This window comes from Phodopus roborovskii, unplaced genomic scaffold (assembly GCF_943737965.1).
Source record: "Phodopus roborovskii unplaced genomic scaffold, PHOROB, whole genome shotgun sequence".
In the NCBI taxonomy this organism is placed as follows: Eukaryota; Metazoa; Chordata; class Mammalia; order Rodentia; family Cricetidae; genus Phodopus; species Phodopus roborovskii.
In genome coordinates, this window is record NW_026126603.1 from 4,238,891 (window position 1) to 4,264,312 (window position 25,422).

Consider the following 25,422-nt stretch of genomic DNA (forward strand, 5'->3'; position numbering starts at 1 on the left):
AAGACTGCAGTTACATGCTTTCTTTCATGAGCTGTTTGGTTATGGTGTCTCTGCACAACAATAGACAGTAACTAAGACAATCAGTGAACAGAGAAACAATGAAGCAGTATGAATGATGGGTCCAGCTCTGATGCTTGATACCCAAGCTCACGGACAAAGAACACGGACAATGAATCATAGCTTGTAATTTTATCTCCTTTCACACAGAGGTAACTAAAGGAAAGGAGAAATGTTATAAGGATTTCAATGATGCTTCAAGTATAAGAGCTTTTAGAGCAAGTCCTAGTCTAGACAAAAAGGCTAATCTTCATAGGCTTGGAATATTACTATGGAAAGACTGAATGACACTGTTTTCTACCCAGCACACGTGCCACAAGTTCATTGACTTAATTCTACCCTGGTCTTACCATTTCTCCATAGGGTGATTGTCTTTTTCTGTCTTTTTCCTCTTGCTATCTCAAGGAGTGTGGACACCATCATTATAAAAATAGGATCGGGTTTACTAATGTGAATCAAAATATTTAGAGTCAAACTTCAAAGAATATTGTAGACTCCTGCTTTAGGGTAATTTTAAAAGTAATAACTGATTTACTAAATTTATTTGTATTCTCTGAGTTAATTAAAAGACTTATTATTTGATAACATTAAAAAGATATTCTTAATTTCAATAAACATTTTCAGACATTAACTTTGGATGGGTATAATCTATTTCACATACCCTTGTCTTATGTAATGCTGCCATTCAGCCTTACTGCCTAGGGAAATAAAGCTCAAGCTAAGAATGAAACCAAGCCATTTAAAACTTTTTACTATTGAGGCAACATGGATATGAGATGAAACTGATCTGAGTAGTGTATTTTCTTTTACTGAAAGATTAATATTTCTTCATTGATTGACATAGAAATGATTAGTGAGATGCCTTGTTCTTTTGCAGTAATCTTAAAACTGCCCTTTTGAGCAAGTCAAAGGACAAGTGATGCAAACAGGTGCTGGTACCTGTTTTGCTGTGGACAGCAAAGGCAAACACTGAAAAGTTTCAGAATTAGGTAGGTCTGGCTGTAACTCCTGGTTTAAGCTATACTGTGAGCAAGAAGTGGAAAACATTAAAATTTTCAAATTCTAGTTTTCCAGCAGTTTTTGAAGTAGGATTAACCATATCTTCAACCTCTTTATGAAAATTAGAATATACTCACACGTGTTTACCACCATATTGGTATCTCAAGAGCTATTGCATCAAGAGGAATTTGGCATTTCAGCATTTAAAACATAATTTCTATTAAATATGTGATATTACCATTGTCACTTTATATCTTCAAAATTCTAGAGAAAATCTTTCATTTGGCTTTTTTTCATAGAGAAGCCTGTATTGCACTGATGTGTGAAATGAAGCTCATGATGTAGGGGCATCTTTAAGTGACCTCATTAGCTCACAGTAAAAGAGAGAATGCTGTTGTCACTTATTGTTAAATATTCATTTGTCTTGAAGCAGGTCACCTTGCTCCTGAGAGGTCATGAGAAAAATAACAGGTGATGCCTTCATTTTAGGGGAAGTCATCTGTACTAAAAGTCACACAAAGCCTTGGAAATATTAAAATTCATCCTGGAGCAAGTTAAGGCATTTGTGTGCACATGGATTTCAGTTCCCATTCCCATTCCCATCACTCCAGCCTATAAAGAGAAACAAGATATTTTCCCTTGCATCACTAAGAGTATCCTCAAGGAGAACAGCTTGGGGTTTCTCTGGGGAAAGAGTGCATGCCCACCACTCTCTAAATATTGTAATCAGACACTGGCTTAGTTTAAAGACAAGGCAAAGAAAACTCTCTGTCTTGTCCAGCTTGACCATGCTTCCCTTGGTTTAGACCACAGACCTCAAAAGCAGAAGATTCAGCTGAACACCACGTGATTTGTAAAAACTCTGGCAGTGTTCACCTGATGAGGGTGTGGACTGGTGAGTGACTTAAAATAGAGCTGGCTGTTTTCTTTGGTCTGTGTTATCCAAATAGTTACAGTGCAGGAACAAACTGTTCTGTGAGCTAAGAAAGGAGAGCAGACAAGCTGAGTAGAATCTACTTTAAAAATACAACCATAACTTTAAATGAGTTTTTAGAAAGATTGTGTCCATAATTAAATGGAGGGATTAAATGGAAAACCATTGTTTAAAAAGGGGGGGCTTGAATATTTTGATCTCCCTTAAATACTTTGATTTCTCTCTCTGTCTCTGTCTCTCAGTGTCTTCAATCTGGTTCATCCCAGACCCACACTTTCTCTCCTTAGCGTTTTCTCACAGTAACTTTCTCTTTAGCAGAACAAAATGGAATTGGAGATTAATAGAACTAGTAGATTCTCTGGATTATCATCATCCACTGTGTGAGTTTTGTAAGTGAGGTACAGAAATAGAATGGTCCTCACTGGGGAGAGAGGGGCTTTGAGAATCACAAAAATCTGAATCCTAACCTGGTATTTCTTTTACAGCATGAAGTTGTTGCTCAGGAAAGTGAACTTCAGGCTGGGGATGGTGGGGTGTAAATAGCTGAACAGATCAAGTAGGGTATTTTCTGGCATTTATTCCCTTTGGCTGAATTGTTCACACATGATGAAGTAAAAACAATAATTGCATTTTACTCTCAAGTCTTACAGATTACCAAACTGAGCTATGAAAATGATGACTACCTCTGGAGTGGGTGGAGAAGAAGGATGATTTATTCAAATAATTATTTCAAAGCCATTTCTTATTGTGACCAGATATCCAACAGCCTTTTTTTTTTTTTTTTCAGTTTAACTTTCATTTTCAATTGTTTTTGTATTCATGGATCATGAGCAAAGGAAGACAAATCATTACTGAGGCATTTCTAGGAAATTCTTCTGGGTAATTAAGCAGCCATTTTCCCTTTGTGTGTTGCTGCAGAGTCACACTTCCTTGGTTCCTGAAAATGAAACAGATGAACGATGGTTAAAAAAAACAAGCAGCTGGAACTCTAGGTGTATTATATAAAACAGGACTCTCTATATTACCGTTTTATGTTAGGGATCCCCAAATCTGCAGGGGTCTTGGGAAAGGGTTTTCAGGAACGTCTCATTTTATCTGAGAAGTGAGATGCTGTTTGACCCAACTCTTTGACATTCTTGGTGTATCCTGGCACATATAGGGAGATTATTTTTCATGACATGTGAAGGCACAAATGTTTCTATGCTTTGAAGGGAAGACACATGTAAGCAATATTAAAAGATAATTTCTAGAGAAAATGTAAGCCATGAGAGCTGACAGAATGAAGTGGAAGATTTCAGTGGTACCTTTCCTTTGCTGATAGCAATATCAGGGCTGGTCCCTGAAGTCAAGGTGAGATAAATGTACACAGTTAACAGGTGTGTCCACCTTCAAAGGCATAATTACCAAAGCTGAATAGTTTCAGTTTCCACAAGAATTTATTTTATAATTTCCTGAAGAGAGATAGCACCAATGTGTACTTTCTTGTGATGCCACACCGTGCCTGTGAGCAACTGTTTGTGATCGTTGACAACATTTCAATTATGTTCTCTGTTATTTACACTTCTGTTTCATCCTACACTTTCCAGGTAATCCATCTTTGGCCCTTTTTACAGAAGGTTACATTTTATAAATATAGCATTCTTTCATGACATTTCTAGTCTGAAGTTCAAAGACTGAAAGTCTTAGTGATTTAACCCTTCTCAAGATTCTAGGATTAATCTTGTAGATAAGGAAGAAACAAGGGCCAATAAAATATCTCAGCATATGAAGGGACTTGTAACCAAGCCTAAGGACCTGAGATCAAATCCTGGGTCCCACTGTTGGGTCACATTGTCCTCTGACTGCCTATACATGCCCCCTCCAACAGGTGGTGGGGGTTTTGGGTAAAGATATTAATTTAAGGGTTCTGAGTCTATGGATAAGTATATAAGAAGTCTGTAGGGCAGCTAGTACAAAATACGTGAAATTTTTGTTTGTTTTTCATTTTCTTTTCTTTTCTCAGGAGAAATTCCTCGTAGCTATGGAGAATTTGAAGTCAGAGATCAAGGTTTTACCAGTATGAAATGAACTCACTCTCTACTATATCACTGATGCTTTCTTACTGCAGGAACCACAGAGTTCCCTTCAACCTCTTCCATTATTTTTATAGAGTCCTTATGGCTGAGTAAATTCCCTTAGGTTCTTCTCTTTACTATATTCCACTGGGCACTAGATTCCAATATATGATAGTACTCAACATCAAGCCTCTTCCTAATTATAGTTCCTAAATATGGCAGAGATTGGCTATTGCTCACTGACTGTGTCTTCTGCTTAGCAAGCATACAGCTAGCCCTTTGCATCATGGTCCAGGTACCTTCAGCAACACTCCTGAGTTCTGTCACATAGAGTGGGATTAAAGTATGCATGTCAATTTCATTCCTGGGCTGTGAAAAGGCCCTTGATACCTACCAGCCATTTCATTTGGTTCCCTTAGTTTTGGTTGCTATGTACAGATGGGCATGGTGAATTTGAAAGCTCCATAATCAATCTGACAGAATGTTAAAATGCAAGGATAGTGGCTTTCTTAATATCTTCCTGGAGGAGAGATAGTTGTCAATCAGAAATATGTGGTTTAAATAACTATAAGGTTACTCTATGAAAAGCTACTCAATATTTGGTGATTTTCTGTTAATATCTTTACACAATACTGTGACACACACTCTTTCAAAAGTGCTGATGTTTAAGAACATAGTACCCATTTTATCCATCTTTGCTAAGTCTCAGTTGCCTCATAAAGCCTTGTCTTCTGCCTCCACATAGAAACCAATTTCTGTTCTGGATATCCATTCCACATGAGAGACATGGGCTTCTGGAAGCATACTTGCGCATGAACACATGTCCTGGACACTCAGCCGTCCAAATCGCTTTTCCCACTTGCCTGTGCTGTGACATGGCTGCTTCCTGTGGCTCTAACAATGCCACTATGGACCCAGAGATTAATGTGTTCACAGCAAAGGTACTAGAGCTGTTCATATTTTCCCCTGAAGGGCAAGGTCACCAGGTTCTTACCTGAGATGTCACTCTCAATTTTACAGCGGTGGACTTGGGGGTTCTAGAGTTCAGACAAGGGTGACTAAGGGTGGGATTCCAAGTCTACAGCTTCATGAATCATCATTCTCACAGTGATAGCACTCTTCAATGACATGGTTGCCTTTATGTGTATTTATTTCCTGTAGAGAGCTGCAAAGTACCATGCCTTAAAGATGGCGCTGGCTTCCACCTTGCACCTTCCCCATGGTGAGCGCTCTCTATCATAAATAAGTCCTTATTTGGCTAAGCCTGTTCAGCTTGCTTGCTTCCCTATAAGAGCAGCCTATCTGCAGGGTCCACGTGGCTCACTAGGGTTGGTCAGCACAAGGGGATTTAAGCCTGTGCGGGCATTTCCCCGGAGTTAGAAGTAGCTTGTTCAAGGATCCTGATTAAACTGCTAAAAGAAGATCTCCCCTGAGTTGCCTCTTCCTTGCTGGTTGAAGTTGGACGCGACAATTTCCTGGAAGTAAACCCTGACTCACATTTTTTGGGGGTACTCGGGCAAACTCACTGGGTCACTGAACTGACCTTGGAAGCATTTCTGTAATCTGTCTCCATTCTATATGAAGTGAACAGACATGTTTGTATGTCACTCTAGAAAAGTCACATGATCACCCAATTTTTCTACATTGCATTTTCTACAGCATCCCAGGATTAGTTCTTACTATCTTCTTTTGACCATATAAGTGGTTTATAATTTGAAGTATTTTCTATGATGGAAGAAATGTGTTCTGTATTTGACTTTATAAGTTTTAACTAAGGAAATACACAAGAAAAAACAGATACTTTTCAAAATGAAAAAAAGCACTCAAATTTATTGAATACATTCATTATAAGTTCAATGAAGTCATAATCGGTATTTAGTTGGAGCATAATTATAAGATTGATGAATAAATTTCTACTTTCTATGAGAAGCATTGAAAAATTAGAATGAACAAATTATATTTGTCTCTCATAAGCCTTCAAATCAATGAAACTTCTTATAACAAACTTCCATGTTTCCAATGTAACAAGCAGTGGTTAATCTCCCACACTCCCACACATTCTGAACATACCAAGGCTCCTGGAATTTGAGTACCACATTAGCTTTTCACATATTGAATCTGGATTGACCCTGTGTTTGTACTGAAGCAGAAAAATGATGTTTAAGTTTCAGGGCTTCTAAATCTAGGTCTTGAGACACAGCTGCTAGGAGAAGCCAGTAACCACTGAGAAGTCTAATCCTATGAGACTCTTACACTGTGCAGTGATGTAATAGGTTATGAGATTCCTTAGTCTTCCTGTGTGAAGGAGTCCTACATAGGCAGGTGTGAAAAGCATTGTCCAATCAATAGCAGCTAAATCCTCACCATTGGGATCGAGCTTGATATGAGCAGCCATCTTTGTAATTACTGTTGTACCACCTGCCAACACCTGCCAAGGAAACCTGACATCCAGGTGATAAACATTAGCTGTCACATGAGCACATTGTGTTGAATACAGACAAGTACGTCATGGTCATACTTTTGAAAATGCTACCACCACAATGCCTTAACCATGGAGGGACCAGGCTTGCCTAGTTTAGCCTAATCCCTTTTCACATATCATAGCTTGTGGGGATCTCCTCTTTTACTGTACCCAATACATGCTTCTGTTTTTAAGTAACTACTAACATGCATTGTGAGCAATCTTGGATTTGGCCACCATCTGATTTCTTTCTTTTTTTTTAATTTTATTTTTTTAATTTTTTTATATTTTTTATTTATTTTATATAACCAAGTTCATTTAAATGAAAACAAACATTTACAGACAATATTTGGGAATTTGGGCTTAGTTCTTTCCAAACTACTTCCTGCTGGTAAGGGGCGCTGTGATGGGGGATTTGAAGAAGGTTCAGAAATCCTGGCTGTAGTCTGTAAGGCTGCTTTGTTCAGCTGTTTTGAATGTAGGATCACCTGGTACTCTTTTTCAGGTGGTCTGGCTTGATCAAACCACATTAGTCTGGAAGGAATCCACATCTTTTCATTTTCTGTGGAAACAAAAATAGAAATACTTTTTCCCCAGTAATTTGTCCTTGAACTTAAATTTTGGAGTCAAAGCATTTTTTTAATTTAATTTATTATTTGTTTGTTCCTTTTATTTGTTCCTTATAACTGTAATGGTCAGTTCTCATAAACACGGTTTTTGGTAAATACTTGCTATAATCCTACCTGAAGCACAGGCCTCAAAGTCAGCCTACACAGGCAGTTAAAGGACCAGCAGATGAATACAACCCCAGCTGTACTCCCCCACACACTCTACAATCTGTGGGCAAAGGCCTAGAGATTGAAATGCCATTGGAATGCCAAATGCTGAATGTTCTTTATTGAGGGGAAGGAGTGAGCTTATATACTGACTTACAGTAAAGTGGAAAACAACAGGGTCAAGAGTACAAGTTTTCAGGCTTAGTTTCTCCCCAGCAGATGTGTGTTAGCAAAATAGAAGAGTACCAACAACTTTGGGGAAAGAAAACAGGAAGAGTACCAAAAACAACTTTGGAGGGCAGATGTTCCTGCCAACAGCTTCAGGCTTGCTCAAGGTGCCTCAGTGGTCAATGCAGGGCCTTACAGGTCCCTATTTCTTTTAATATAAACTAACACCTGTCTTAGGTGGCAGAGAACATCAGCATAATTCATTGGAGAGGTCACCCAGGCCTGTAACCTAACTGTCTTAGGTTGGACATTTGCCCCCTTTTGCCTTTCCTTGGTGATTAGTTCATCTGTAAATACAGCCATACTTGGGCAGAGATGTTCTCTTGGGCTAAAGACAGTAGAATCTGTCTTGTTTGAAAGTTGGCCTGGGCCTATCTAATGCTATGGCTACATAGGCAAACCAGGCAGATAGCACCAAGGGTAAGGGCTATGAAGTCCAGTGAGAGAGAGCTTGCCCATTCTCTAATTAATCTGCCTGCAAGTTGAAGTCCTTATAAAAGGTCTTCTGCACTGGTAGGTGGTACTTGGTTTTCATTGATGTTAATGATCTGCATGGCTAAAGCATGTGTATAACTTTTAAAATTGACCAATCCAGGACCCCTGGAGAAAAGTAACTACAACTGATGCATTCTTAACCTTAGCACATGTAACACAGTTACGTGTGAAAGAGAGAGAACAAGAAGCCATATGAGCCTCCCACAATAAATCCAATTGTTCCTATAGGAGGCTAGTTTGTGCTTTTGGTGGGACCTCCACTTGTAGTGCACACACTATTATCTGTTCCATGAATTGGGCAAAGGCCTAGAGATTGAAATAAAAAAATAAGACAGTGGGTCATTCTTTCAATGGCAATGTTGGAATGCTGAATGCTTAATGCTCTATTGAGAGCATGGAGTGGGCTTATATATTGACTCACAATACAGTGGAAAATAACAGGGTTTTCAGGCATAGCTCTTCCCTACCAGATGTGTGTTAGCAAAACAGGAAGAGTACCAATAACAACTTCAGGGGGGTCAAGATATTCCAGCCAGCAGCTTCAGGCTTGCTGAAGGTGTCTGGTGGGTCCATGCAGAGACCTACACCCAGCCACCTGACCATTGTGCTAGGATCAGGCAGCATCTATCTATTGTAAATAATCATTACCATAAAAAGTACATTTGTTGTATTTGGGAGTTTGGTTTCCTGAAACAGAACATCTCTTAATTATTTCAGGTTTGGCTCAAGCTCATTGCTCTCCTGCCTCATTCTGATGAATACTGATATTAAAAGTATGTGCTACTAAGCTAAGCTTAATTATTGCTTTCAACCACTTAGTTGTGATGTTATTTCCAGGTTATCTGAGGAAGGAGATAACTGTGACAGTGGTCGAAAAGTTCTTTACAAAATATTAGACCTAATGTATATCCTTTGTTTCTTTTATTTTCCTTATTTTTTTGTGTCTACATTTGTGTGCATTCAAGTGTGTGTGTGTGTGTGTGTGTGTGTGTGTGTGTGTGTGTGTGGTATATATGCACAAACACACTAGCATACTTTGATCTAGATTTGAATCTAACTTAAGCACCATTCCTTACTTGTCACCCACCATGCTTTCTTAGACAAGATCTACCACAGAAAGTTAAGCTGTCCACTAAGTCCAGGGATCTACCTGTCTCCACATGGAATTACAATCATGGGCTGCATTCCCCGCCTTTTCCTGTAGGTTCTGGGCATCACACTTAAGTCATCCTGCTTGTGTGCGAAGCATTTAACCCAGTGGACCATGTTTATAGCCCTCTTCCTCCCTTTCAATAAGCGGATGCTTTTATTTCCTCTCTCCACTTGAGTTCTGAATAAATAGAAGGGAAAGAGAGTAGCAGAGGCCAGTATGTCATTGCCTTGTTAATCAAGACTAAGCTGGAGGTAGTATGGAAGCCAAGTGAGTCTCATTATATTGAAAAATAAGCAAAGTTTTCTACCTTGGCAACTGGAACAAAGCAAGTACCTGGCAGGGACATCCTGGAAAAGTTTCATGGCACATAAGAACAGAAGAGGACTTGTAGGCAGGCTTGCCTCCAAAAGGGACAAAGAAATCACCAACCTGGGCTAGGCCTGGCTGAGGTCAAAGGGCAAGGAGAGTGCTGAGGTAATGGTCACCACTAAATGCACAGGGAAGTGGGAACCAAAAAAGGCAAAAAAATAATTCTCTTTCACATCGCAAATATTTGGTAAACACTAAGAATAAACATATATGTAATAAATATAGATGAACTAAATGGTAATAGTGTGTAAACATTTTCTAATCATCTTACTTTTACTATTAACTTATATTCATTGTCCAATGGGTTTATTACAGCTTCATACATTTATGTCTGAAATGTGCGTCAGTTACCTCCATTACCTACTCTTGTCCCCTCAGTCCCTCTTGTTGCTTTCTTCCTCGAGTCCCCTCATGCTTATGCTTCTTAAGAAATACCTGGGTCATTTGTAAGCAGAGAAACTGCCTCCTCTTTCTGCATGCATGCACATCTGTATGCATTTATGCACACCCCAACATGAACACATGTAAATGCCCCTACTCAGATATACAAGAAGTTGCATGTTATTCATCATCATTTTAACATAAGTTACACTTCATTCAATGTTAATAGTCTTTGGGGAGGAAGCAATAAAACACTAACAAGGGGCACTACAAGGAAGAATATACATAGCTTATGATACTTGGACAATCTCTGTGCATCTAAGATGAATGTGAATCTAGAAGAGGGCACTCTCTCTGCCTTCAGTTTCCTCGCAGTTCCATCACAGATATGATCACCTCTCTATGTTAACAAGAAATGCTCTTCCAAGCTGTAGTTTTACCTAACACACCACAGGTGTATTCAACTCTGCACAGCAGTATTTTACTCAACAACACATTTATATTTCATCATATAAATGACTGCTCTAATAGTGCCCTTACTCCCTCACCACCAACAGGAAATGTAACTTTACCAGCAAGGTTTATAGTTAGGAAAGAGAGATAAAGACCCAATGCTTTCAGCTCCAGTATCACTTTTACTGCTCCTGGGTCGAACATAAAATCTAGTCAGCAGTAGTGAAAGGGTTGATCAGTAGCATTAAAAGAAGCATACAAAGCTGTGATACCCAAATGGCTCTAGAATCCTGGAATAGTTATTAAGGCAAAATTCTAGACCTCTAGTCCACCATGGCATATGGTAAAAGAAAAGGAAATGCACTACCCAATTTGGGGGACAATGGTACCCACGAGGACTGTGACATAAAAATCAATGCATTCTCCCACATTTTGAAAGGTTTCTGTGTGCTAAATTATAAGAAAGGGATTTTGAAGTAATATGGCTACACTGTTTACCTTTACAATTCACAGTACTCTTTTGTATTATGCTTGCCTGAATTTGTGCAGTCTAAAAACCTGCAGTTACAACAAGCCTGCAACCATCTCCCAGGAGAAAAGCAACAATGAGTCACCATATTCAGCAGAATGTTTTTTTCATGCTAGCATTGATCAGATGCAGCCACTGGATGCTCATGGCCTCCTGGGTCAACTGAATCAGACTCTCCTGATGTAGAATCAGAACTGTGCTTGCAGGCTGATGTCAGTTGCTGAGAGACCCTTCAAGAGATGGGAGAGATTACACACTGCTCTGGCACTTGGTGTATATGACCCTCAAACTTAAAACATGTCTAAAGATTTCACATCTGCAGTTTTCATTCGATATTCTCCCAACTAGTGAGGCAACAGAGGCAACAGGCTTAACAGGCTTTGTTGCTTGGGCAGGAGATGGTTCTTCTCTCTCTGAGGAAGCACAACGTAGTCTCACAAAGAGAATCTGTAATCACTTTGCCTGGCCTTGATTTCAAACAAGCTTGCTTTTTTCTTTTTCTTTTCCTTTTTTTTTTTTTTTTTTTTTTTTTTTCCTTACAGCAAAAGCTGTTCCCCTAAGCCTAGTCTAAATCAGCTGGTAGAAAGGATATGATTTTGTTGTTTAAGGTTTTCTCTGATGACCCTCTTGATGAACCACATAACCACTGTATGTAATTATGTCACTGCTTGCATCTGGATGTATTGTTTTCCCCTTATACTCTGTAATTGCTCCGAAGATTTATAACTCAATTACTTGGAAACAGAGTTTTCTCAGGTAGAATCTTAACCTCAGTGAAGAATTGATGATTCGCTTATGGTATGTTACTATGTGCATAGGATACCAACCTCAAATTAAGATGTGTGTGCTGCTCTCAAGTGGGTCATACTGTATAATCAGTGAGCAAAGTTAAATAAATAAGATTAAGTAAGTACATTTAAGTGAGTTCTCAGTATTTTTTTGAAGATATCTTACAAGCATGAAAGAGTAACCAACAGAAAGGAGGAAAAGCCAGTGCAGAGCTGTGGGAACAAATGGTTTTAGTCATTTGAACACTTTTTATCTGATTAATGTACAGAGAGAAAGAAAATATAGAAAAATCAGTAAAATATCATTAACAATGACACAATATAGAAAAATGATGTGTCTTACATTTATTGAATGCATAAATGGATTGTATGCATGTGGCTTACATGTAACATTTGCGTATAAGTGTGAAAGTGTTATGTATCTTTATATGCTCTCACAGTTACACATATGTGGCATATGATATATTTAGTATACATTTACACACCATATATGCAAACATTTATGACTCCAAATGACCCTTCCTGATGTTTTTATCCTCTGGATTCAGATGAGGAACATACCACACCACATCTAGGAAAATGTCAGATCCTCAAGTTCCTTAGACATTCTTTTTTAATTAACTTTTAAGTTTTTCTTCATTCATTTAAAACAGATTTCTTTCACATACAATATTTCCTGATTACAGTTCCTGCTCTCTCTACTCCCCCCAGTTTCTCCCCACCTCTTCTCCATTCTGAATTCACTTCCTTTCTGTCTTTCATTAGAAAAGAAATGTTTCTAAGGAAAACAAAACAGACCAAAATAAAATATAAGATAAAACAAAAAAAAAATCACGTTAAGGTTGGACAAGGCAAACCAATGGAAGGAAAAGAGCCCAAGAGAAGGCACACGAACTGGAGACTTGCTTATTCACACACTGAAGAGTCTCATAAAAATACTAAACTGGAAGCTGCACTACATATTCAGAGGTTTGTCAGCTCTGTGCCTGCTGCTTCAGTGTCTGTGAGTTCATATCTTCCTTTTGCAGTTGATTTAGAAAACCTGTTCTGGGTGTCCTTCACCTCTGGCTTTTATAACCTCTCTGACTCCTCTTCCAAAGCCAATCCAGTTACTTTCTTGAAATGCATGGTCTGCTATGACAGTTGGTAGGAAAGTCCAAGCAAATGCTTCATTTTTATCTCTATGTAGACCAAGCATGGACTTGTGTTAGCTTCCTTTTTAGTTACTGTAACATGATACCTAAAGACACAGTTTATGGAGGGAGTGATTTGCTTTGGCTTTATGGTTTGAGGGCACATGGTCCATTACAGTTGGAAGGCATAGAAGAATGAGCTTATGGCCCCTGGTGAGAAAAGTGTAGAAGAACAAGCTCATGGACCTTAGTGATTCTGTCTCTATAATCAGAAAACACAGAGATGAATCTGAGCTCTCAGGTCACTTTCTATTTCCTTTTTATTTTGTTGAGAATCTCTGTCCAAGGGCTAGTGCCTCTCCCATCCAGGCGCATTGTTGCTCCTCAGTTAAATCTCTCTGAAAATGCACGCAATAATTTTCCTAGAAGTATAACTTCTACATATCACCAAATAGAGTAAATTTGATGATGAAGTTTTAGTATCACATGCTCACCTCTTGTTGACTGGACAACTAACACATCCACTTTTATTTATTTTAATTATAGAGATTATTTATTTAAAGTTTTTCATACAATATATTTTGATCCCATTTTTTTCCTTCCCCAACTCCTGTCAGATGGTCCACCCAACTTTATGTCATTGTCTATCATATCATTTTTAAATTGTAAGATTCTACCTTTGACCCTCAGAAGGAATATGTCATAATGCAAAATATATTGACTTCAAATTCAAAACTTCCCATGGGGTTGACAGTTTCAACACTGTTGAAAAGTCCAAAATCTCTTCTGAAATGCAAACCTAGGCACATATTTCCAACATACAATGCCACAAAGTAAACAATGTTGTTTCCAAAGGGATCATAAGGGCACAGGAAGGAAGCCAAACACCAAACCTTTGAAGCCCCTCATCACCTGGAGATTGTGGTAACATCGTCTGGGATCCAACAAGCTTGGAGAGCTCTGCTTCTCTGGCCATGCTATCTGCAGCACATAAAGCCTCTCTTATAGTGTCTCTCTTTCAGCTAGAGGTTTTTCTTAGTAGATACTCCACAGTCTTGACATGATGAATGTCCTGGGGCTACATACTGGCTTCTGTCACTTTTTAGGACCTCCATAAAACCCTGTAAGTCTTACATGTTGAATGTATTGTATGAATGATGCTGTCAGCCTGAGATGTAATCTGCCCCTCCTCACCTCACCTGTACTGGCCGCAGTGCATCTTGGGGGTTAACATTAGCAAAGCACATTTCTGAGTTTGTAAGTACTTTCAGATGTGTTTTCAATTCACTGTCTCTATGCTTTCTAGCAAATTAACATTTTCACAAATAGGAATCTTCTCAGTCAGGAGTCTTTCCTTCATGGCATCTTTTCCTGTTGTCCCAATATGTCTGTTGATATTAATTAATCTCTGTCACATTTACATCTGCTTTGTCTCCTTCTGCTTTGTCTGGTTTTTTTTTTTTTTTTTTTTGTTGTTTGTTTGTTTGTTTTTTTCTAATCTTAATCATACTCCCTTCTTCCTCACATAGAGTTTTGTTCTTGCTGTGGCTGTTTCCTTTCAACTATCTTTATTCTTTATCTCTGTGGACACCAAGAACAGTAAGTAGTAACCATGCCAGAGCTTGGACATTAAGTGGTCAGGAAGTTCCATCTAAACAAGTTAGTTGATTTGTGTTGGATTTTTCCTTTTTCAAAATTTCAGGACAATACCAGAAAGCAGCTAGGTTCTTTGTCAGCATGTACCATGAACGGCTGTCATGCTGGTCCCCAACAGAGTGCTTGCTACCTTTTGAAACCACACTTGCTGTGCCTGCATGTATTCCTGTTAGCATTGTGGTCTTCAATGTCCCACAAGAATGGTCTACCAAGTTCCAAACTTCAGAGGTTCCCTAGAGGTTCTCATTCTCCCCAACACATCAATGACCCTCATTTATCAGTACCGATTCCATGGGTTGCTCTTCTCCTTGGTGTCTCAAAATACAGGACAAGGCAACTCAAGGATGAAAATGTTCATTTTGGTTCATGTTTGGAAGGGATGCAGTCCACTATGGTAGAGAAGGTTTGGCAGCAAGAATGGCAGAGATGAATTTGGTGCTCAGCTTGCTTTTTCTTCTTTCCTTTTATTCAGTCTGGGGCTTCTTGAGATGCTGACACCCAGATTCAGGATGTGTCTTCCATACTCAATAAAAATCTGCCTGAAACGTCTCTCATAAAATCATACAACTGTGTGTTGCATAAGCAATTCTAAGCCTCATGAAGCTAGGTATGAAAATGAGCCATGGCTGTGTGTGGGGGTGGGAGGCCAGGAATCCCACAGTGTCTTTCAGGGGTCTCTTAAGAAGGGTGGCACTAAAGCAAAGTTTGTATCTTTGTTTGTAGGGCAGCAGCTTCCTTATGGTGCTCAAAGTGTTTCTCCCCCCACCCATCCTATCTTCTTGATTTCCATTTCCCTTTGAGCATTTTAGCCCTGAAGATTGGTTCTATTGAATAGCACAGACTCTAAGGTAGTCTCTGAGAAGGCACTTGTGCACAGACATAGAAATTATTGAAATGGAATTGTATTATCTAAAAATATCTGCCATCTATATTAGCAGTCAACTCAGAGCCAGGAGAAAACTGCTCTTGGAAGACTGTTGGGCTAAAGCCGATCCGGAGGACCCGGGGAGGGGGGCAGCTGTTCCTGGGGCTTGTGCTGGGCCAGATAGTTTACAGTGAGAGCCTGTGTGCCTCTCCAGTGTGTACAATCACTACCTTTTCCAACCCATAAATTTCTTAAGCACTGTGATAGCCACATGCCCAGCTTTCATAATCATCATTTTAAAGTGCACACTAACATTCATCAGTATCTTTCTATTATTGAGCCTTTGAACTAACACATAAAAAAGGTTAACTTTTTAAAGTTTGAGACCGTTCTAAAGGCAGAGATGGACAATTATTGCCATCTGTAGCAAGAACTGAGACGCACTCTGGTGTCTGTGGCTCCTGTGTAATAGCATTGCCTACTATGTAGATTCAAGTAATAACCCTATTTGTAGCGAGTGACATTAAGCCAGACTGTTCCTGCATGGCAATAAACTGCCACAGAATGCAGCCTGAGGCCTCACACCTGCCAGAGAAGCTGCCTTTGCTGAGACCCTTGGCTTATATAACTATTCAACTATTCAAGGTCAAAGTGTTGCAGTCTGTACTCTGAGGCCATATGGGCTGGCTTTGGTCCTCTACTGAAAGTCACCTGAGGTCAGAGGCACAGACTGCAGCCATAAGACAGTCAAAATTACCTAATGTCTAGGGCTGAAGGATTTTATGGATCTAGCAATGCAAAGCTAATTATGCAAAGGAAAATCTATTGGGCTCAACATAATCTCTATAAAGCACCATTTTCAAATTGTCCCCTAGGTACCACTGCATAAAGCTGCATCCGAAATTTTGAGCACTTCTTTTGCTGTTTATCTTTAAATATTTTCATCTCATTTTCAAATGTTGGTGGTCTTATGCACCATCACGGAGCCCTCATCTACTACCTGTTGGAAACAGAAGCAAACACCCATAACTAAACACTGAGACAAACTAGAATCCAGGTTGCAGAAACACATAGAGATAGCTGACCTGAACAAGGAGGAGCTGACAGGTCCCCAGACTGGTAGCTGGGAATCCAGCATGGGACTGACTCAGACCCCCTGAATATGGGTCTCATCTAGAAAGACTGAGCAGTCTAAGGGACCTCAGACAGTGGAACCAGGATGTATTAATCCTGGTGCACAAAAGGACTTTCCATACACATCCCCCATGAAGGGATACTCCCTTAACCTAGAGACAGGAGAGAGGTCCTAGTCTCTACTTCAAATGACTTAACAGATTTACATGACTCCTCCTGGATGGCATTGCCCTACATGTGGAATTGGGGTGGGGGGATGAGAAGGGAGGGTGTTCAGGATGCATGTGATGGGAGAGAGGGGATAAGAGGAAGAGAGAGGAGGAGGGAGGGAAGGAGAGGGAACTGGGATCAATATGTAAAATAAAAATAAATATAAAAAAAGAAAAACATCTATATCATGTTTTATACGTATGTATTTTCCCCTTTAAAAAAAAGGTAAGCAACATAATAAAAAGAATGTACATACCAAAAAAACATGTATGTGCATACAAACATCTACATGCTTATGTCCTTATTTCCCTTCTAAATTCAGTTCATTATAAAACAATTAAAGAAGTTAATAACCAAATTAATAAGTAGAAAATATTAATCAATAATTAATAAATGGTTTAGTGGATGAGGTTTATACTATTTAGTGTAAGTCAATGCTTATTGTTTCTAAATAAGAATAATGGAACTAAAATTATTTCATTTATATAAAAACATCAATCTTTTATAGAATTTCAACAGATCCTGCATGCCTTTGCCTACCACCACTATCTTTACATCTTCCTATTCAGATTTCCTTAGTCCTCTAGCTATAATAGCTGCCTATTTATAATACCACAGACACACATAGTACAAATGGTGGTTATTTGGTGAGCATTTTTGAGCATCATTATTTTGTCTCCTGGATGAATTATGAACTTAACAGTATATTTATGATAAGTATTACAATAATATTTATTACAGAAATGAGACAGAAAATGCTTTGTTTGTTTTATGTTTGAGTACAATATAACTTGTGTTAGTTTTTCTTACTATAAATAAACTCTTGGATTGTAATTATTTTCCCAAGATTTTATTGGTTCCTTGAGAATGGGGTTTAATACAGCTTTTCCTCAGGGAGGTGATTTGGGAACTAGTTGTATCTTCTTGAAGATGGACAGGTTAAATGTAATCTCTGCTGTTAGGTGTCAGCAGCTCTATTTACTAAACAGAAGAGCTAGAACTAAATTCAAGGTATACTCGCTTATCTAAACTGCAATACCTTTTACTGACATAACCCATGGAATTACATGACCATGTGGAGGCTGATTCAGTTTTAGGGAGCCTCCATCTTGCTTTCTAGGTGACTTGCCTTTATCCATCTACATTCCCACCAACAGCTTTATGTTCCTCCTTTTGTCCTCTTTCTGAGGAGCACAAACTGGATATACAAAAAAGTGAACAAACTGCAAAATCAAATCTAAAGTCAAAACGGAAAACATTTCAACTAACCCAACAGGGTCCTTGGGGATGATTACAAACAGCTGTATACCAAATGTTCAATATCCTACAAAGAATGGAAGCGTCTTGGATGTTTTTGCTTTCTTAAGTTTGAATCAGAGAGAAATAGAAACTCTAAACAGACCAATGATGCACAATAGTTTTATCAGTAAAACTATGTTATCAAACTAAAGGTCAAGAAAAGACACTTTCATGGCTGAATTTTATCAAATACTTATAGTAAAAACAATATTCCTAGACATGGCAAAAAAATTGAGGAATTCTTCCAAAATTCTGATGCCAAAGCCTTATGAGGAAACTCTATCAAGAGGAAACTTGATGAATGTAGATATAAATATCTCAGCAAAAATGAGCATGATTAACAATGCCAATAGAATGAAGGGCAAAGACCATATGATCAAGTCAACAGGCCACCGAAAATAAATTATAAATACATTATAAAAACTCTAACACAATTCAATTAGTTATAAAGACTTTGCCAAAGAACAACTGCTAAAATCTTTAGATTGGTAACATCTGATGCTTTTTTTTTGTTTACTTTTTAGATTGTAAATTAATGACAGTATATTCATATAACCTGTTGAGACAACATGAAATGTTGTTACCTGTCTATATGTTTTCTTTCAAGATCTGGAAAACACTGATATCCACTGTCAGCACTTCTTGTTTCAAGATTGTATATCTGGTAAGCAGAAATTCTAATAATTCCAATAAAATTATTTGAGCAAATAAATCAATCCAGCAGAATTTCAGAAAACAAACACATAAAAATTCAGTAGTGTTTTTACATGTAAAATTTAATCGTCTGAAAATGAAAGAATTCCATTTATAATAGCTGCAAAATAAATATCCAGAAGTAAATTTTATCAAATAACTAACAAGAAATCTAACTTCAAACTATAAAACATCGATAAAAGCAATCGTGGAAGACAGAAAACAATGTGGATATAAATCTCATATGTACAAATTAGAAGAATCAATGTTATTAATGTACCCACAATTTGTGGATTCAATGTCATCTATATAGAAATACCAATGGCAGTTCTCGTATTTCTAGGAAAAAAATACAAAGGTTATATGGATTTTCATTAAACCACAATTAGGTAAAGCTATCTTGACCAAAATTAACAAAGCAAGCATTATTATCTATCTTCGTTGTTTTGCTCTTGCTATGATAAAACAACATGACCCAAAGCAACTTAGGGAGAAAGTTTCATTTTAATGTACAGACTATTGCCCGTCATCAATGGAAGCTAGGACAGTTACTGGAAATGGGAACCTGACAGTAGGAGATGAAACAGAGGCCATAGAGGATTGTTGCTGATTGGCTTGCTCTCCATTGCTTGCTAGACTTGCTTTCTTTTCCAACTCTGGACCATCTGCCCAGTGGGCACCACCCTTACACTGTAAGGATGGAAAAATTTAGCCTAATTTTCCCTAGACTCTGCTCCCTAGCAGTGAGTAGGCAAAAGGTCATTCTTGACTGTTTATGACAGGGCAGATTACCGACAGCACCTGTGAGTGAATGAGAACAGGAAATGAGCCGTGCCACACTACCCAGAAGCCCTAGAGAAAGCAGACTTCCTGGGCTAAGCGCAGGCTTGGATAGTTCAAATTGATTGATCTGCACTGGATGCTATGAGATGATTGGTTTGTGATGCGCGGGCTTTGCTGTACCCCTATAGAAGCTGTCGGAACCCTGTACCCAGGGTTCCCAGTCCTCTACCCCACATGGAGTATGGCTGTGGGCTCCAGTGCACTGGAATCTAAAAGACCTCATGCTTTTGCATCAAGACTGCTTCTCATGAGAGATTTGGGGGGGGCCTCCTTTCCTGAGTCGGGGCGTGAGGGTCCACGCCCTCCGTGGGTCTTTCAACACAGCTATCATTCATTAATCAGATAACAGCTCACAAAGATGCCCATAGGCCAATCTGATAGAGGCAATCAATCAATTGTAGTTCCTGTTTTGGAGATGGCCCTATCTATTGTCAAATTTTGTAAAGCTATAGCCGCCAAAACAGCATGGCACTGTCATGAAGACATACCACATAGTCCAAGGGACCTGGAGATGGGGAGTAGAAATAACCCCTCTCACCTATAGTCAACTGATTTTTGACAAATATATCAGAACACACATTGGAGAAGGGGCCGTTGTTTCAAAATGGTGCTAAAAATGCTGATTATCCATGTGTAAAGGAATAAAATGAGACTTATATCTCTCCTCCGTTACAGAAATAACTTGCCTTAAAGCATAATGTGTGAGACCAGGAGTTAAGGAACTACTTGAAGAAATATAAGGAAATATTCCAGGGCATCAGAATGGAAAAGGAGTTTTAGATAAATTTTCAAAATCACAAGAAAGAAATATTAAAAAATGGACAAATGGAATTGCTTCTAGCTAGAAAGCTTTTGTATAACAAACAAAACAATTAATTTGTGAGGGATACAAGAAACTATCTGCAAAATGTATCTGACAAGGACAGGTAGGCAGAATGTATGAGGAACTTCGAGTACTTAAAAGAAAAATATAACAAATATCCTAATTAAAAATTGGCCAACATTCTAAATTAGAAAGTTTTCAAAAGAAAACACAGAAACAAAGACACCTGTGATTGCACATGTCCACAATCTCAGTGCATGGAAGACTGAGCAATAAACAGGAAGCTCCTGGGTCAATATCATCCTGGGCGATAAATACAGTCAGACTCTATTCTCAAAGTATTAACAATAATACATTACTCTATTTACCATATGATATATAAAGAATGAACATAGGCTTTCATTCATAAATGAATTAAACCTAGATTAAAATTATATACAATTAAATACTTAAGATCTTAACATGTTAATATGCATTAATTACCACCCCAAATTAATTTTAAATCTTTATAACATGCATTCTATGTCAAAACCTTTTTACAAACACTGAATACTAAAGATATGCAAGCTTACTTAGTATTAATAATTTTGCAACAGAGCTGTGTGTTTACGATATGTATGCACACAAACACACCATACATATGTTTTCTGAAATGGGAGCAATCCTTGTTGGTCTCATACTTGTGATCCTCTTGCTTCTGACTGCAGAGTTCTTGGATTACTGATATAGGCCACCATACCTGACTCCATACAATCTAAGAATATTTTAATAGGAATTATACACACACATAAAATGAAGAGAACTCTAGTGTAGTTCACTTTGATAAAAATAAACCAGTAGATATAAGACGTAGAAGAAAACAAAACTGAACATAATTTTCTTTATTTTTGTTCAAATATTATCCTTCACATGTCATATTAGAAATGTTTTCACAATTGAAGTGCTGCAGAGATATTTTGATACAGCAATACAAGAACATTGTGCTACAATTTAGCCGCCCTTCATCTCAAAGACAGGCCACTCAATTCTACTGCTCAGTTGTCAGCACATACACAAGAAGGAAGAAAACTACATCTCTTCTCTTTTGGAATGAAAATACAATTCATAGCATCCTTATCATGTCAAGTTAGTTACAGATCTTTCTATTTTTTCCCCAACATCCTTATAATTTGACGTATTGCCTCTGCTTCTGGTGTCAGAAATTTATTCTTGGTTGTGGTTTTGTTTACATATATCTTATATCTGTCATTCATTTTAGTCTCAAGATGACCAGTTGAGGTATGGATATTAACCACTCTACACAAGTTTAATCAGTAAAGTGAGTAAAAATTAAAAGTTGTACAAATGTAAAATTATAGCCTGATGGGTTGATGAGTCAATTTTTGTTGTTTGTACACATATACTTTCAGCAATGACTACCTTGTGTCATCTCTCTCTGCACATGAGTAATATGAAAAGCAAAAATGCTTTCAACTGGAAGGGAAAGGGCATCATTGAGCCCATAGGAGGAGGGAAGATGGCATATGCTGTAGGGAAGAAAGGGAAGAGGGAGAAATGATATAATTATACATTGATTACAATATATTAACTATATAAATAAAATAAAAATTGCAATGCCATTGTTGAAGAAGACAATGGCTTTCCAACTGTCTATATGCCCTTGGGAAATTTACTCAATTGAGTAAGGCTTCTTTTTACTGAAGAAATGTAATTGGACTGGATTCCCAAATACAATTTTATAATGCCAACAGTTAACCCTGTCACATTATTGATATCAAGTAGCCAACAGGAACTAAGGATGACAAGAAACAGAGAAGTCAGTATTTAAACTACAATTTGAATAAGCTGCATGTTCAGCACCATGCAATTAACAATGACCAATGATGCTTCAGTGCAGGCACGTGCATATGGCATTCATTTCTACAGAAGGCTCACAATTACCTTGGCCTTTAAAATGGAACTTGAAGAAGTCATGACATGCAACATTTCTAAAGTGACTGTTATTTGCTTATTTTCTTCACTTTTTATATGACCAACATAGATTGTGACATGCTGTCTCCTCAACTAACTAATTTAATAATTAAATTTTCCCTATAAGAAAGATGGCTTACTAAAGGGAACAAGCTGTCTTTGAAAATTCACCAAACTGTTTAGGAGGCATCAGTTACGCTGTATTCTGTTTGCTGTGAGCTTCTGAGAGAGAAGACATCATTTTCTGTCAAGGAGGCTCTAGTTTCCTAGTTCCCTTACCACTGCAGCATGTAACCCACTTTTTAAATCTATGGTTCACTATTTTCCCTTCTTAGAAAGAAATGGAATAAGTGTGAAATGATCTTTATTAACAGACTTCCAGGGAAATAATTAAACACCACTTCCAAAGAGCAGGGTAGAAGGTACCCTGTGGAAAGGCTGACATTGCTTTCTGTGATTATCTACTCTCAGCAGTTTTGTCAAAAATCCAATGTTTACTGTACATAAACATTCCTTACTGAGTCTGGTGAAGCCTATTAACCACTTTACTGGAAAAAGAAATCAACTATGCACAAGAGAGTACCAAGCTATGCTGGTCCTATATTAGTGGTTCTTTGAGTGCGCTAGCACTTAAACCTTTATAAAATTCAAACAGATTAGATTGACATAAAAAGTCATTACAAATATTTGACAGTGTATAACCACTTAAAATGCTTTAATTTTTATTTGGTTTTATTGACATAATAATAAAATCAACTTTAAATTTTTATGTAAACATAAGCTGTTGAGGTCTTTCTAGGAAGTTTAATAGGATGATAGCTAAACAGACATTTTAATAGGTACTGAGTAGGTTATCTTTATTTCAGAGACAATCATTATTATAACCTCATCACAAATGTGTATTTTAACAAATAAACACTATCATTCATTAAAATGGCTATACTATGTTATGGCTTTAATGAAGTCCTACGTCCTTTTGACTGCAGTTGCATTTATTAAGAACAATCAATGAATAGAATGTAATCCTTTTATATTATGTGAGCTAATTAAACTGGTCTGGTCCAGAAATGAATGAATGGAAAACACTGTGGGATAATTAATTGAGTTCAATTAAAAACCTAGGAGTCGGGGCCGCGGGAGATGTGGTGCCGCTGAGGGCTCGCTCTGCTGTACACTATGCTTGGTGGGAAGGCCTCTGTGCTCGAGTCCGAGCTTTCTCCTCGCTGCAATGTCAAGGGGTGGTGTGATTCATGGCCCGGCCGGGAACAACGACTGCAGCATCTGCGTGGGTAACCTACCTCCAGACATCCGAATCAAGGACATGGAGGACGTGTTTTACAAGTACGGCGCCATCCGCGACATCGACCTGAAGAACCGCCGCAGGGGACCTCCCTTTGCTTTCCTTGAGTTCGAGGACCCGCGGGATGCGGAAGATGCGGTGTATGGTCGCGATGGCTACGATCTGCGGATGGAGTTTCCTCGAAGCAACCTTGGTACCAGCCAAGGCAGGCGGGAGTGGAGGTGGCGGAACTCCGAGAGGCCGCTATGGCCCGCCATCCAGGCGCTCTGGACTGCCTCCGAGTGGAAGCTGGCAGGATTTAAAAGGATCACATGCGTGAGGCAGGTGATGTATGTTATGCTGATGTTTACCGAGATGGCACTGGTGTCGTGAAGTTTGTACGGAAAGAAGATAAGACGTATGCGGTTCGAAAACTGGATAACACTAAGTTTAGATCCCATGAGGGAGAAACTGCCTACATCCGGGTTAAAGTTGATGGGCCCAGAAGTCCAAGTTATGGAAGATCTCGATCTCGAAGCCGTAATTGTAGCAGAAGCAACAGCAGGAGTCGCAGTTACTCCCCAAGGAGAAGCAGATGATCACCATGCTATTCTCCCCGTCATAGCAGATCTCGCTCTCGTACATAAGATGATTGGTGACACATTTTGTAGAACCCATGTTGTATACAGTTTTCCTTTACTCAGTACAATCTTTTCATTTTTTAAAATTCAAGCTGTTTTATTCAGAATGGGCTAAAGTGTTGAATTGCATTCTTGTGTAATGTTCCCTTGCTCCTAACATCTACATTTCCCTCATGTCTTTGGTAAATTGTATTTTAAGTGATGTCATAGACAGGATTGTTTAAGTTTAGTTAATTTCCATGCTCTTCAGACTGTGATATTGTGTAAATGTCTAGTCTGCTCTGGTTTGTGTAAAATGGGATGTTGGGGATGTTTGTGGTTATCTTACTTGGGGAAGTTCTTATGTTTATCTTGCTTTTCATGTGTCTTTCTGTAGACATATCTGAAGAGATGGATTAAGAATGCTTTGGATTAAGGATTGTGGAGCACATTTCAATCATTTTAGGAATGTCAAAAGGAGGATTGAGGAGGATCAGATCAATAATGGAGGCAATGGTATGACTCCAAGTGCTATTGTCACAGATGAAATTGGCAGTATTGACTTTATACTAAAAGACAAGGGTTAAAATCTTTATCTACCTTGCAAACATCATATGCAGTTATTTTTAGCTACAATTGATTTGCTTTTTAAACCTTGGCAATTGTGGTGGAATTGCCCATTTTGTAACAGTTATTTGCTCCCTTCTCCCCCCCCCCACTTTTGTTTTAATAGGGACTATTGTGGGAAGAAATGGCTAATTAGTCAGTTCTTAGTTACAACTGTTAATATGTGGCCTGCTGTTGGTGTACATGTGGGTACAGGGTGTCTATTTACAAACAGACTATAAGATCAATACTGCTAAATCTGCATGTCCTCTGTGTGACTGATACAGCATTGTTATTTCATTTTTTAAAGACAAAATGACAGCAAAATAGAATTCCAATGTATTAGTGTAGATAATCTAGTTGGGAGTACTTATAAGTCTCACCATCCCTTAAAATATTCATAATTGACTCATGTTTAATACACTTTAATTTACAAGCTAAATTGCAGATGGGAGCAATAGATTTAGTTTAGACTTAGGTGGGTAGCAATACCAGTAAACTTCAATTACATAACTTTGCAACAACAAAGTGTTGGCATTATCAGTTGAACTGTAAATATAAAGTGCTTCTTCCTGTTAGTCTCTATAATGATTAAGTTTCTAAAGTTTATCTA

General features: G+C 38.3%; 1 pseudogene; it reads left to right on the forward strand.

Annotated features, from left to right (window-relative positions):
* Positions 1-23,532: 23,532 nt before the first annotated feature.
* Positions 23,533-24,790, forward strand: LOC127237492 (serine/arginine-rich splicing factor 1-like; annotated as a pseudogene).
* Positions 24,791-25,422: the final 632 nt, after the last annotated feature.